Raw genomic sequence first — 12052 nt, forward strand, 5'->3', positions numbered from 1 at the left:
CGAGACATCGGGACTAGATCCCATCCTGCGATCCGACTCCCGACCTAACCAGTACCTACTACCTCTCGGGGCCAAGGTTTCACTTGGCTCTGCCGGGTTTCACCGGCTTTACCTACCTTCGAGCTGAGGTTTCACTCAGCTCTGTCGGGTTTCGCCGACTCCTGTCACCGCTCCACGGGCTGAGGTTTCACTCAGCTCTGTCGGATTTCGCCGACTCCTGTCACCGCTCCACGGGCTGAGGTTTTACTCAGCTCTGACGGGTTTCGCCGACTCCTATCACCGCTCCTCGGGCTGAGGTTTCACTCAGCTCTGTCGGGTTTCGCCGACTCCTGTCACCGCTCCACGAGCTGAGATTTCGCTCAGCTCCACCGGATTTCGCCGGTTTCTGTTGCGAAGGCAGGGCTCGACGTGGCACTCAGCCCTGCCCGCAATACCTAACCGTCCCGCCTGACATTAGCTCGTAAGTGCATGCGATAGAGATTAAGGCCGCTAGTTATAAGTCAGTAATTCTAAGATCCGTAGTGGTAATCGCGCCGCGTAAATAAACCGTTGTCGACCGCATGCCGCACCCATCCTGCGCATCTCATCGCCTTACGCCAATCGGTTGCGTCTCCGCTTTGCTACCAGCGACACTGCGACAGCACCCGACTCTGCCCTACTCTGTATCTACCTTTCTACCAATAAACGATCTTTTTACCGCCATTGTGCTCGCGTACGCTTGAGTCTCGCCTCCTCTCGAACCCGGACACCGACGAGCCGATCTGAGCGTCGAGCGAGGTGACCGCGTCACAAAGTATTAGGATATTGATTTCTGGGCAATAAAAATAATTCAAGTAAAATGCATAATATTATATTAAAACAACTGTAGAAGCTATCATGAACATAGGATTAATAGTAAAATGTATTATCTCAGATCAAGGGCTAAGAAACCAAGGCCTATTAAAAAAAGTTATTAATTACTCTCGCAAAATCTTATTTTGAAAGAAATGAACATAAAATACATATATTTATATGTGATCCGCCTTATTTAATTAAATCAATTAGAAATAATGTCAGAACGAAAAATTATTATACAAAAATGGTGTAGTTGATTGGCAAGAAATGAAGAAAGTATATAAACTTAGTCAAAAAAATCCTTTAAATTTAATATCAAAGATTTCTGATAAACATTTTAATTTAACACATTTTTCGAAAATAAAAGTTAGTTTAGCAACATAAATTTTTTCAGAATCGATGTATATTGCGTACTTAGCATATAAAACTATGTTCTCAGATTATTTCCGCAAAGATAATGATACAACTTTACAATTTATTATAGACATGGATAAACTATTTGATACTCTAAATTCTTCTTTGAAAAAAAATAGTGCCTAATAAATTAAATTATGCTATTTCGAAAAACACAGAACACACAACTTCTGAAATTTTTGAAAGAAATTTTAAAAGTTTTAGAAAAAAGTAGAAAAAGTTTGAAATTAGGCCACAACCAGCTTATAGAAAAGGTTTCTTATTAATGATAAATTTAGTTTTATAATTATTTGAAAATTTAAACGAGAATTATGATATTCATAAACTTTGCATTAAAAAATTAAATCAAGATCTATTATAACAGAAAATAAATTTTCTGTTATAAGACAACAGCATGTCGTCTTATAACATCCATGAAATGGATGTTGTATTAATCCATCCCCGAAACAATTTCAAGCAGTTTACGACATATTTTTATCACACAATTAAATATCAAATAATAGTAACTGTGAAACAGATAAAAATTATATTTTTACAAAATTGAATCAACTCAAACACACAATACAATTTAATAAACAGAACCAAAAAACAAATAAACAAACTTCATCAATTTTGACAAATATATATTTGGAAGAATTAAATGAATCTCAATGTATAGAATCTGAAACCAAACAATTCACAGAATCGAATGCTATTTATTATATATGTGGATTTCTGGCTAAAAAATTCTTGCACATCATATATGCACTATATGTGAAAAATTATTAATTTCTAATAATAATGCAGACTATCAAAATTACAAATCATTTACGTTATTAAAAACATATACAGATAATAGTTTAGTTTACAGAAGTTTATGTTACAGAAGTTTATGTTATTGAGTTAGTTTATGTTACAGAAAATATATTTTAAATTATTATGGTTCATAAAAACAATTCAAATGCGTGATTCAAAATATTATTCATAAAAAAAAATTTAAGTAAGTTCATAACAAATATTCTTACACAAAACTGTCCAATTATTCAATTATGCTATCCAGAATCTTCAGACTGTTTTTTATATATATTCATAAGAATAAGTCCAGTCAACACGCTTGTCTAAAAGACGTCTTTCGAACATCCTAAAACAGACATCTTTAAGACATTACCGAAAAGACACTTTTAAGACAACTTTTTGGACAATCCTAAAGACGTCCTATTTTAAGACATCTGAAAGACGTCTAAAACAGACGTCTTTAAGACAATACCAAAAAGACACTTTTAAGACAACTTCTGGACATCTTTTTTAAGAAAGTCATATAATAGGACATATCAAAAAAGATAAAAATTTTTGAAAATATATATATTTAATATATGTTTAATTTGTTTATTACATATTAACTATTTCATAATTGCCGCGATATTCCGACATCTATAATCAATCCCGGCATTCCTAGCAGAATTACGTTTCTCTTTCTATTGGTGGATTTGTGACAAAGGTGCGTGTTGCCGGTTATGTCGGCACGACTTTAATCCAGGTAATCTTCTATTTTTAAGCAAAAATATTATATTAAACATATAGGTAATTAATATAGATACATTTTTGTATATACTTATGTTATATATTGTGTGAATATTTTTCACTTTTTAGAGCAAAATAATATACAGATAAATTTCTAATCAAAAATCATGAAATTGGCCCTTGATGATCTGATTATCTGTAGAATAAAAAATAAGATAAAAATAATTAACATACATATCGCATATTTGATAAAAAAGCTTCATGCATATGTTTTGTAATGTAATGTAAAATCAATGTGAATATAAGTAGGTATACTAGGCCGGTTCTAACCCAGAAGCTCCGAGGGGGGGTGCGAGTGTGTGGGGGGAAACAGCGCGCGTTGTACGAGACGAGGTAGCGCGTCGATCCAGTGCCATTGAGTGTAAACATGTCGTTCTTAAGTTCGTGCGATTGAATCGCTCGACGATTGATGCCTTCAACACCGTGATAAACAATTACAAAAAGATAAATAACGAAGATGATATAAAGAAAAAAATCGCATGGACAGGGCGCGTGGACATGACGTCAGAAGGGCAGGGCCCGCCGTCGCCGCGCCCGTCGCCGCGCCGCTGCCCATCATGTTCTCATCTTCTCTTTTTTTCTTTATCATTATCTCTCTCTCTCTCTCTCCCCTTGCGGCTCTCTCTCTTGACGAATATTATTTTTCGGCTAATTATTTTTATGATGGGAGGAAAGGAATGAAAGAAATACATATTTTTTTTGCATATTATATATGTTTATATTTTTAAACAAATTGAATACATTTAAGCGTGAAACTTTTTTTATTCATATTTTTCTTACACTAAAAACTAAAGCTACTACAGCTCGCAATCGACGAATTGACGTCTATCGAAGATATCGCGTATCGCGTTCAGTATTTCCTCGGGATCTGTTACAATAGACGCGATGTTGAAGAATCGCATATACTTAGCATCGATCGTATCGACGAATCTGACGAGTCGATCGAATGTCACATCGATATTCGTTCAGATCAAACATTCGGTGTAACGTCGATTTGATCATCATTATGCGTATGTTCAAAGATTCAAGACATATGAGTATAACATCAGGCAAACTCTGACGGTTAACGGTCCGACGCTTATAAAATTGTTTTTGTAATCGTTTCGCAGCAATTTATAGATATTCCATCGCTGCTCGTAGAGTCCTTCCATGTTTTGAGAGACAGTATCAATTCCTATCCTCGATCTTCTAGAGCGATCTCCACGTAGCTCGATGGACTAATGTTGATTCCAATTTCCAAAAATTTGTAACCCGTGGCCGTCAGAGTGTAACGTCTACTCAGTAAGCGCACCGCGCGATGCTCCATCGAAAGGCTGTAGAAATTAAATATATAATATTGCGCAATATTGGAAAAAAAAGAGAGTGTTACGTCCGTGTTCTGGACGAAAGATAATATCTCTCGTCAGGAGGAGGAGAACTCGGGTGGACGCACGGAACCTCTCCTTTTCCTCGCGGAACGACGTCGTGATGCCGATCCGCGAGTCGAACGCGCGTTAAGGGGGCAGGGATCGGGTCAGCGTCGGCGACGTTATTACCCTTGCCTGCGCCCGCGCTATCGGTGGTCCGTTTTAGGTCAGAGAACCGAATCTCTTTGACCAGGGATGGACCTAGTGCGATCCTCAGGGAGCCGGGAACGGCGCGGGGTCAAGTTTAGGAGAGAGAAAAAAATTTAAGACCGAATTTTGATCAACTAATTTAATAATAAATAATAAAAACGAGTTACAATTTTCTGTTCGTGTACATTAAAAAAGAGTTGAGGTATTTGTTACAAAGAAAAGTCTTATACATAAAAAAAAATATAAAAAAATAATCGCGGGCAAGGAAAATCTGGACTTATATACCCAATTGCTCTAGTTGGGGTAAAAAGTTGGTGATCGCGAGCATGTCTATGGGATCGGGTTGCAGGTGTGGAGGAGGATTAGGGTGCGCGGTGCGGAAAGCCTTGATTGGGATGAGGTAGGGAAGAGGATCACGGGAAATATACATAGGAACGGTATCGGTTATTTCGTGTTTGGAGATTTGGTCCCAAAATTGCTTGTCGGGTTTAAATTTTCGTGGGATGAAGAAGGTGCCAGGAGGTGGATGGGTGGGAGAGCGAGGAAATTGACGGACGAGGTAAAAAAACTTCTCCACGTCGAAGTTTTCTGGAGTACATTGGTTCTCGAATTCGGCCGCGGAGCGGAGAGCGGAGGCGTACTGATGCAGCGAGATGCTGGCTAGAGATGCCGGCTCTACTTCTATTAATCGCTCCGCGAGTTCTTCGGCGTGGCAGGTTTCGCGACGAATCCGCTTATTCGCTTTCTCTCGACGGTGTCGCAATGCCCGTTTCGTTCGTCCGTTCCGAATGGCATTTGTTTGGTTCACTATATAAATGAGAGTCAGATAAGAGAGAAATTGAGGAATCGAGATAAGGCAGCTTCACCGAGTTAATCGGCGGCTTGCCAGGTTAGAAGGTTGTGGAATAGAATATTGTGAAATCGGGGAAGGCAGCTTCACCGAGTTAATCGGCGGCTTGCCAATTTGGAATGTTGGGGTGTTTTTAAGATAAATAAGTAGAGATAAATAAGTAGAGGTCGTGAACCAAACTGCCAGTTACCGCGGGGAAAAAATGATAAACTTGGACTTACTTTTGTTGTAGCGGCCGCTGGTGATGGTCGAGGAATGGAATGGCCAGGCTGGATCGTTGAATCACTCGAAAATAATAAAATCGCGCACAGATTCTAACTGTAACAATTTCGGATGGTGCTGACCGTGAATGTAGTGATGAAGCAGGAAGAAGAGAGCGATCCGCTCCAAGTCGCGGTTTTTAAAGGGTTCCGGAGGGGTGGGAATATCTGAGGGCGTGATGGATTTCCGTGTTGGCTTGTCAAATGATAGTTTAGGAAAATTGTGAATATAGAGGAAGGAGGGGAGCGGTGTTCTGTGAATTGTGGTTGTGTTTACATTTCCAGATTTCCCAGCGAATGATAGAATTAGTTTTAATATAGATAGATAGAATTATTAATAAAAATTCTCCCGCTAGTTCACACTCTCAATCGCTCATTGGTGTGCCCGCCAACGGCCACTAATCGGTTCTTCTTGACTGGTGCTTTTTGTGTTTCCCCACCAATGTGGGGAGTGTCATCCCCAAACGATCCAACGCGTTTCCTATCCGTTAGGGATTTGCTTTTGTAAATATTAATTTTTATTGATGAGTCATAAACCTGTCGGCGCCGACAAGCCTGTTTACCAAGTGTTTTTTTTTGATAGTGAGACATATCTCGAGAGAAAGTTTGTTTATTTAGGGTTTTTTTTTGTTTGATCGTTCGAAGTGCTCCGTTTATGGGTTAGCAGCCGTTAATTTTTTGTCTTCCCGAAAGAGAAGAATTCGTGAAGTCTCCCGGACGTAACAAGAGAAAAAAATAAAAAATGCAGTTGAAACTTACGTGTTACATTCCTTCTTTTGTTTTTCGCCATCGTACGGTGTGTTGCTTCCTTTGGCGGAATACATTGCGTGTTTGTACAAACGAATTATAGAGGAGTGGAGTACTTTTCATGCAGATCATTCGATGGAGGACTGATCGCATCCGCATAAATTTTTGACATGACAAACCGTTAATCCCTCCCTCCTCCCTCCCCCTTCGCCCCTTCTGCTCTCTTCTCCCTCTTTCTAGGAATTTCATTGTTGTGATCAACATGTAGCGACATGTTCGCAAAGGAGCGCGATGACGTGTTCAAATTTTTTTCCAGGAAAAAAGCCGTGATAAGATGGCTTTTCAAATCGACGTACGTGTCGCGGCGTGTTAAGAGAAGCGCCGATAATCCGACTGCTATAAACAAATTGCGATTTGGGGAGATCTATGATGATGCTCCGATTTAGACAAAAGTACAAAGAAACTGTAGATGATATATATATATATATATATATATATATATATATATAATGAGTCATGGGGTGTGCAGGATCACAGTAGATGGAAGTCTAATGTAAGAGAAAGAAATAATTGACCATGTGAATATTGTGATTTGAAAATATGGAAGAAGACATCGCGAATATAATGGACGAAGTGTTTGGAGATGAAGAAGAAATGTTGAAAATATTGATATGGATATTGAAGACAAAGATGAAGATGAAGATGAAGAGCACGCATTATCTGATTACCCAAGTGATCAGAGTGAGGAGCTTACGGATTATGTGGAGGAAATTATTATATGTTCGGAACTCCTTGCACTGAATGGTAATAAAAAACATTGTACAATACAATTTTACTATTCGACGGGTGATGCACTAATTGTATGTGCCGAATGCATGATGGGTGGATACTGATATTGGAATAATATATGCCGTTAGGAAGCATGAGATAAATACTCTTGATGTGCTATACGGTCGATTTTGCTCCAATTGTAGTCAGTCCGTATGTAATAATGCCATGTAACATGTGCCCAATTTGCATCACGTAAGAAAGACAATATTGTCGACAAATTACATGCAAGTGCTCAGTGGGGACATAATATAACATATAAAAAAAATGGAACATCTAGAGCGAGTGGAACGCGAGCTGCTGGAGCAGTGCAGCCAGATCGCTATCTTGGTGGAGTGTTTCGCGTGGCTGCAACGATGCGACGAGTGCATCAAACAACTCGAGGAACTTAGCCGTGTTAAGCGTTCTCGACTCACCGTTGCAAATAGACAATCTGCGATGGCGAGGATCGCACGACTCGCGGGTGCAAAGATACAATTAGAAAGACGTTTCGTGCACGTTGATGGCGAGTACGCGAGTAGAAACACTGGATCTTGTTTGGCGCGAGATTGATACGGCATTTGAAAGCCGTATATTGATAGGTGATTAACGTGGACTATATCGAGCCGCGACGATTTTTGAAAGATGCTGGTGGTGTAGTGCTCGAGCGAGTGCGAGACATTGTACAGACACGATAGTGTGAAAGTGAACACCGCGTTCAATGGCGAGTTTGTGACGGGCGATAAACGCGCCAATAAAAGTATAAACACGAAAAACTATGAACTCTTTCGAGTGTCAAATTTGGCGAATGGTACGAGCAGCATGTCATCGAACACATGTTGGCGTCGCTCGAAGAGTTCCAAGAACGCGACAATAGATGGGCGCTGTCACATATATTAAATTTGACAATTAATGTGAATAAATATAATCCAATGCACGCGGGATGTTACATCATGTCGTCCAGATTTACGATACCACTCTCTTTTCGATGCGCGCCGCTAATTGATAATGCGTCACGCATAAAAACGCCTCTGAAGTATGGTACGCACATACACTTCGCCAGCTGGTCCAATTGTACGTTGGTAGTTACACCCGTAGGTATTTTTGTTTCTTTGACGTTTTTTTTTCTTTTTTTCTTTTTTAGCTGTTACGTCTCGTCTGTCTTTATACGGAGCGAGATATAGTCCCCATCCATATTTGTACGGAGCGAGATACAGTCCCTGATACAGTCACACTCGCGCATTTCCAATTCCTCGAGCTGACGTTGCGCGGCTTTCCTGTCGTTTACCGCTTTTGCCACGCTAATTGCTCCGCCGATTAAAGATCTGAGAGCGCCCAAAATTGGCAGAATCGGTAACACACCACCTCATTTCGCTGTTGGAAGTATTCGTTTCTTTTTTTTTGCCGGTTTTTTTCTTCGCTTTCACATCCATGCCGATCTTGGTCTTAGCTTTCATCGCTGTCCAAACGGCTGCAGCTGCAGCTTTCTCGCTCAGAGCCGAATCTCTCGCGATGATGCGTCCTAGGGCTTTATCGGCGAGTACCTTGTCTGCCGCATGTCGGTGAGATCGTTGCTCTGAGACGCAATGTCGTGTTCACGGCACGCCGCGTCCAGTGGATTAATGTCCGTTTCATCTTTGGCTAATCGCTTCTTTAGCCGAGTACCCGGGCCGCAAAACTGATAACCGGGGATATGTAATTCGAAAGGAAGCGTTTATCGCTCGATTGAACAGACCTCCAATGTAACCTTCGTTTGACGCTGCTGTTGACATAGGCCGCAATCCTTTATCTTCGGTGCGGGACCATCGATGTGGATGCGTTGCCACGGTTGGTGTCACGTCCCAGCGCCGAGATTACCTCTAGTCATGTCTAATGTAAATTTTTCAAAAATTTTAATTATTTATGACTGACTGTATCAGGAGACAGCACAAACAAACCCTTCCTATACATTTAATAAAAGAATATACTGCTTAAAATTATTTAAAGTTTATACAAAATAGCCGCTCCTTACCACAACCTTATGGCGCTACTACAGCCTTAATGCTCCTAGTAAATTTTCCCTAGAACCTCACTAACAAAAAACAGAACATACTGAAATCACTTCTCCAGACTGTTCAGTAAAGTAACAAAGAAAATAGAGCTTAATATCGCATCCTTATCTAAGCATTTCAACATTAACAACAAAATCTCAACAAATAATAAATAATGAATAAAAAACAAATGTAGGAAATATAACCTCGCCCACGTAATGCACGAAAACTATAACAAAACAATTATCGGTACATTGTAATATCTTTATTAACAATTAATAAACAAAATCATATAATTATATAAATAACAAAATACCAATCAATTTCTTTATATCGTCAAATATAACTTCAGAAACTAAGAAACCCTTGTATATCAAACCTTTCACTTTTGTTCCATTTTAATAATAAATATAAAAGTTAATAACAAAATTAATAATAATAGAAAGGATATGAATAAGGAATAAAAGTCATAATGACAATATAACAAAATTCACGACAAAATATTTATTCAACAGTTCATCTGATACATATCCTTATTTCAAGGATAAATTTTGTTGATCTCCTTATATGGATATATTTTCCCTGTATACCAGGTATATGCATAAGTTTTTTTCGGTTTAACTAAGAGATGTCGCCAGCGAAAAGTACGCAGCTTATTAATTTGATACATACATCATTTTGTTCGTCTGACATTTAAAACTACAAACACACAAGTTGAGTCCGCCAAAAACTAGCGTCTTTGTTTTATCGTTCAGTGATCATGTCGAGTTTTGTGCCTGAAAAAGAACATTTGCGGCACGCATTGCTTTTTTTATTTAATCAAAAGAAAAAGGCTGTTGAAAGTCATCATTTGCTGGTAGAAACATATGGTGAACACGCTCCATCGATTAGAACATGTGAGACATGGTTTCGACAATTTAAAAGTGGTGATTTCAATGTGAAAGACAGTGAGCGCTCTGGTAGACCACAAAAATGCGAAGACGAGCAATTGCAGGAGTTATTGGATGATGACCCAACTCAAACTCAACGGCAATTAGCAGAAGCATTACATGTATCACAAGAAACAATCAGCAGACGTTTACGAGCAATGGGAAAGATCAATAAACTCGGTAAATGGTCCCACACGATTTGAATGAATGTCAAATGAAAATCGCAAAGTCACTTGTGAAATGCTGCTTCAACGCCACGAAAGAAAATCATTTTTGTATCGAATTGTGACGGGTGACGAAAAATGGATTTATTTTGAAAACCCGAAGCGGAAAAAATCGTGGCTTTCACCTGGCGAAGCCGGTCCATCAACACCAAGGCCAAATCGCTTCGGCAAGAAGACCATGCTCTGTGTCTGGTGGAACCAGAGAGGTATTGTGTATTATGAACTCTTGAAGCCCGGCGAAACCGTTAATACACAACGCTATCGCCAACAAATGATTAATTTAAACCACGCATTAATCGAAAGACGACCGGAATGGGCCAGAAGACATGGCAAAGTGATTTTGTTACACGACAATGCGCCGTCTCACACAGCAAAACCAGTGAAAGACACCTTGAAATCGCTTGGATGGGACATCCTTCCGCACCCGCCGTACTCCCCAGATCTGACGCCATCTATCACCTCTTCGCATCAATGGGGCACGCGCTCGCAGAGCAGCACTTCAGCAATTTCGAGGAAGTTAGAAAATGGCTCGACGAATGGTTTGCCGCAAAAGACAAGCAGTTTTTCTGGCATGGTATTCATAAATTACCTGAAAGATGGGCGAAATGTGTAGAAGCCGATGGCCAATATTTTGAATAAAAAAAAATTAATTTCCCTTGAAAATTACGTGTCTTTTTTTACTAAAAAACCGGAAAAAACTTATACACCTGGTAAATACATTCTCCATCGAAAATCCTTTCGAAAACATAAATATAGTTTGTGATTACGATTCTTAATTCTCAAGATATAAACAAAATTAAGGGTATATGAAAGCATACACACATATATACATATATATGTACATTATACATTTTCTTATAAGATATAGTTTTCTTTATGAAATTATATAAACAACCCCGATAGAAACATATTTTATCTTAGAAAAGAAATTCTACGATTTAAATTTCGTTTAATAAAATTTATAAATAAATAAATTATTATATTAACAAATAATTATTATGAAAGATTTGGACAACACACAGGAAATCCTGCAACTTACATCATTACACATACCTACCTAACTCGCACCGTTTAGAAGATATTTAAACAATTATAAACTTTCTTACCTATACACTTACCTCAAAAACTCAGATCAGTTCAGCAGGCAAATCTCCGTATATAAACCAGTTCAACTTTTAGAAACCTTCATCCTAGACTTATATTTATAATTGTTACTTCCCTTTTTTCATTAACACTAATCCTATGGCTGTGACAAAAATCTTGAATATTAATATGCATCGAAAACTACCCTAACGATTCAACCAATCACAATCAGAGCCATTTTGTACCTGAAAACATTTAATAAATAATGTATTACAAATGTAAAAAGAGTTATACTGATATATTTTAGATATACTAATTATACGATGTAATCATTATTATTATAAAAATTGTAAAGTATATCTAAAACGATATTGCGATGATTAATATTTATTATAAAAGCTTAAATTCAAGCAAACTGTATGTTTGTTAATTATAAGAAAGGAATTATAACGAAGTATAACTCTTTGAAAACAAAAATAGGTCGACCGAATAGTCATAAGTATGACTCATGGTCAGATTGTAAGCAAAAATAAGCCAACGTTAAATGTCAAGGCCGCCATAATATTTAGTCACAAGTGTGACTCATGATCAGTTTGTAAGCGAAAATAAGCCAACGTTAAATGTCAAGGCCTCCATAATATTTTAGTATCACGAGTCATCGCTGACTCATGGTCAGTTGATAAGCGAAAGTAGGCCAACGTTAAATGTCAAGGGCGCCATAATATTTTAATACCACGAGTCATCGCTGACTCATAGCA

Source organism: Pogonomyrmex barbatus, unplaced genomic scaffold (genome assembly GCF_055798465.1).
Source record: "Pogonomyrmex barbatus isolate J1 unplaced genomic scaffold, ASM5579846v1 scaffold6, whole genome shotgun sequence".
Classification (NCBI taxonomy): Eukaryota; Metazoa; Arthropoda; class Insecta; order Hymenoptera; family Formicidae; genus Pogonomyrmex; species Pogonomyrmex barbatus.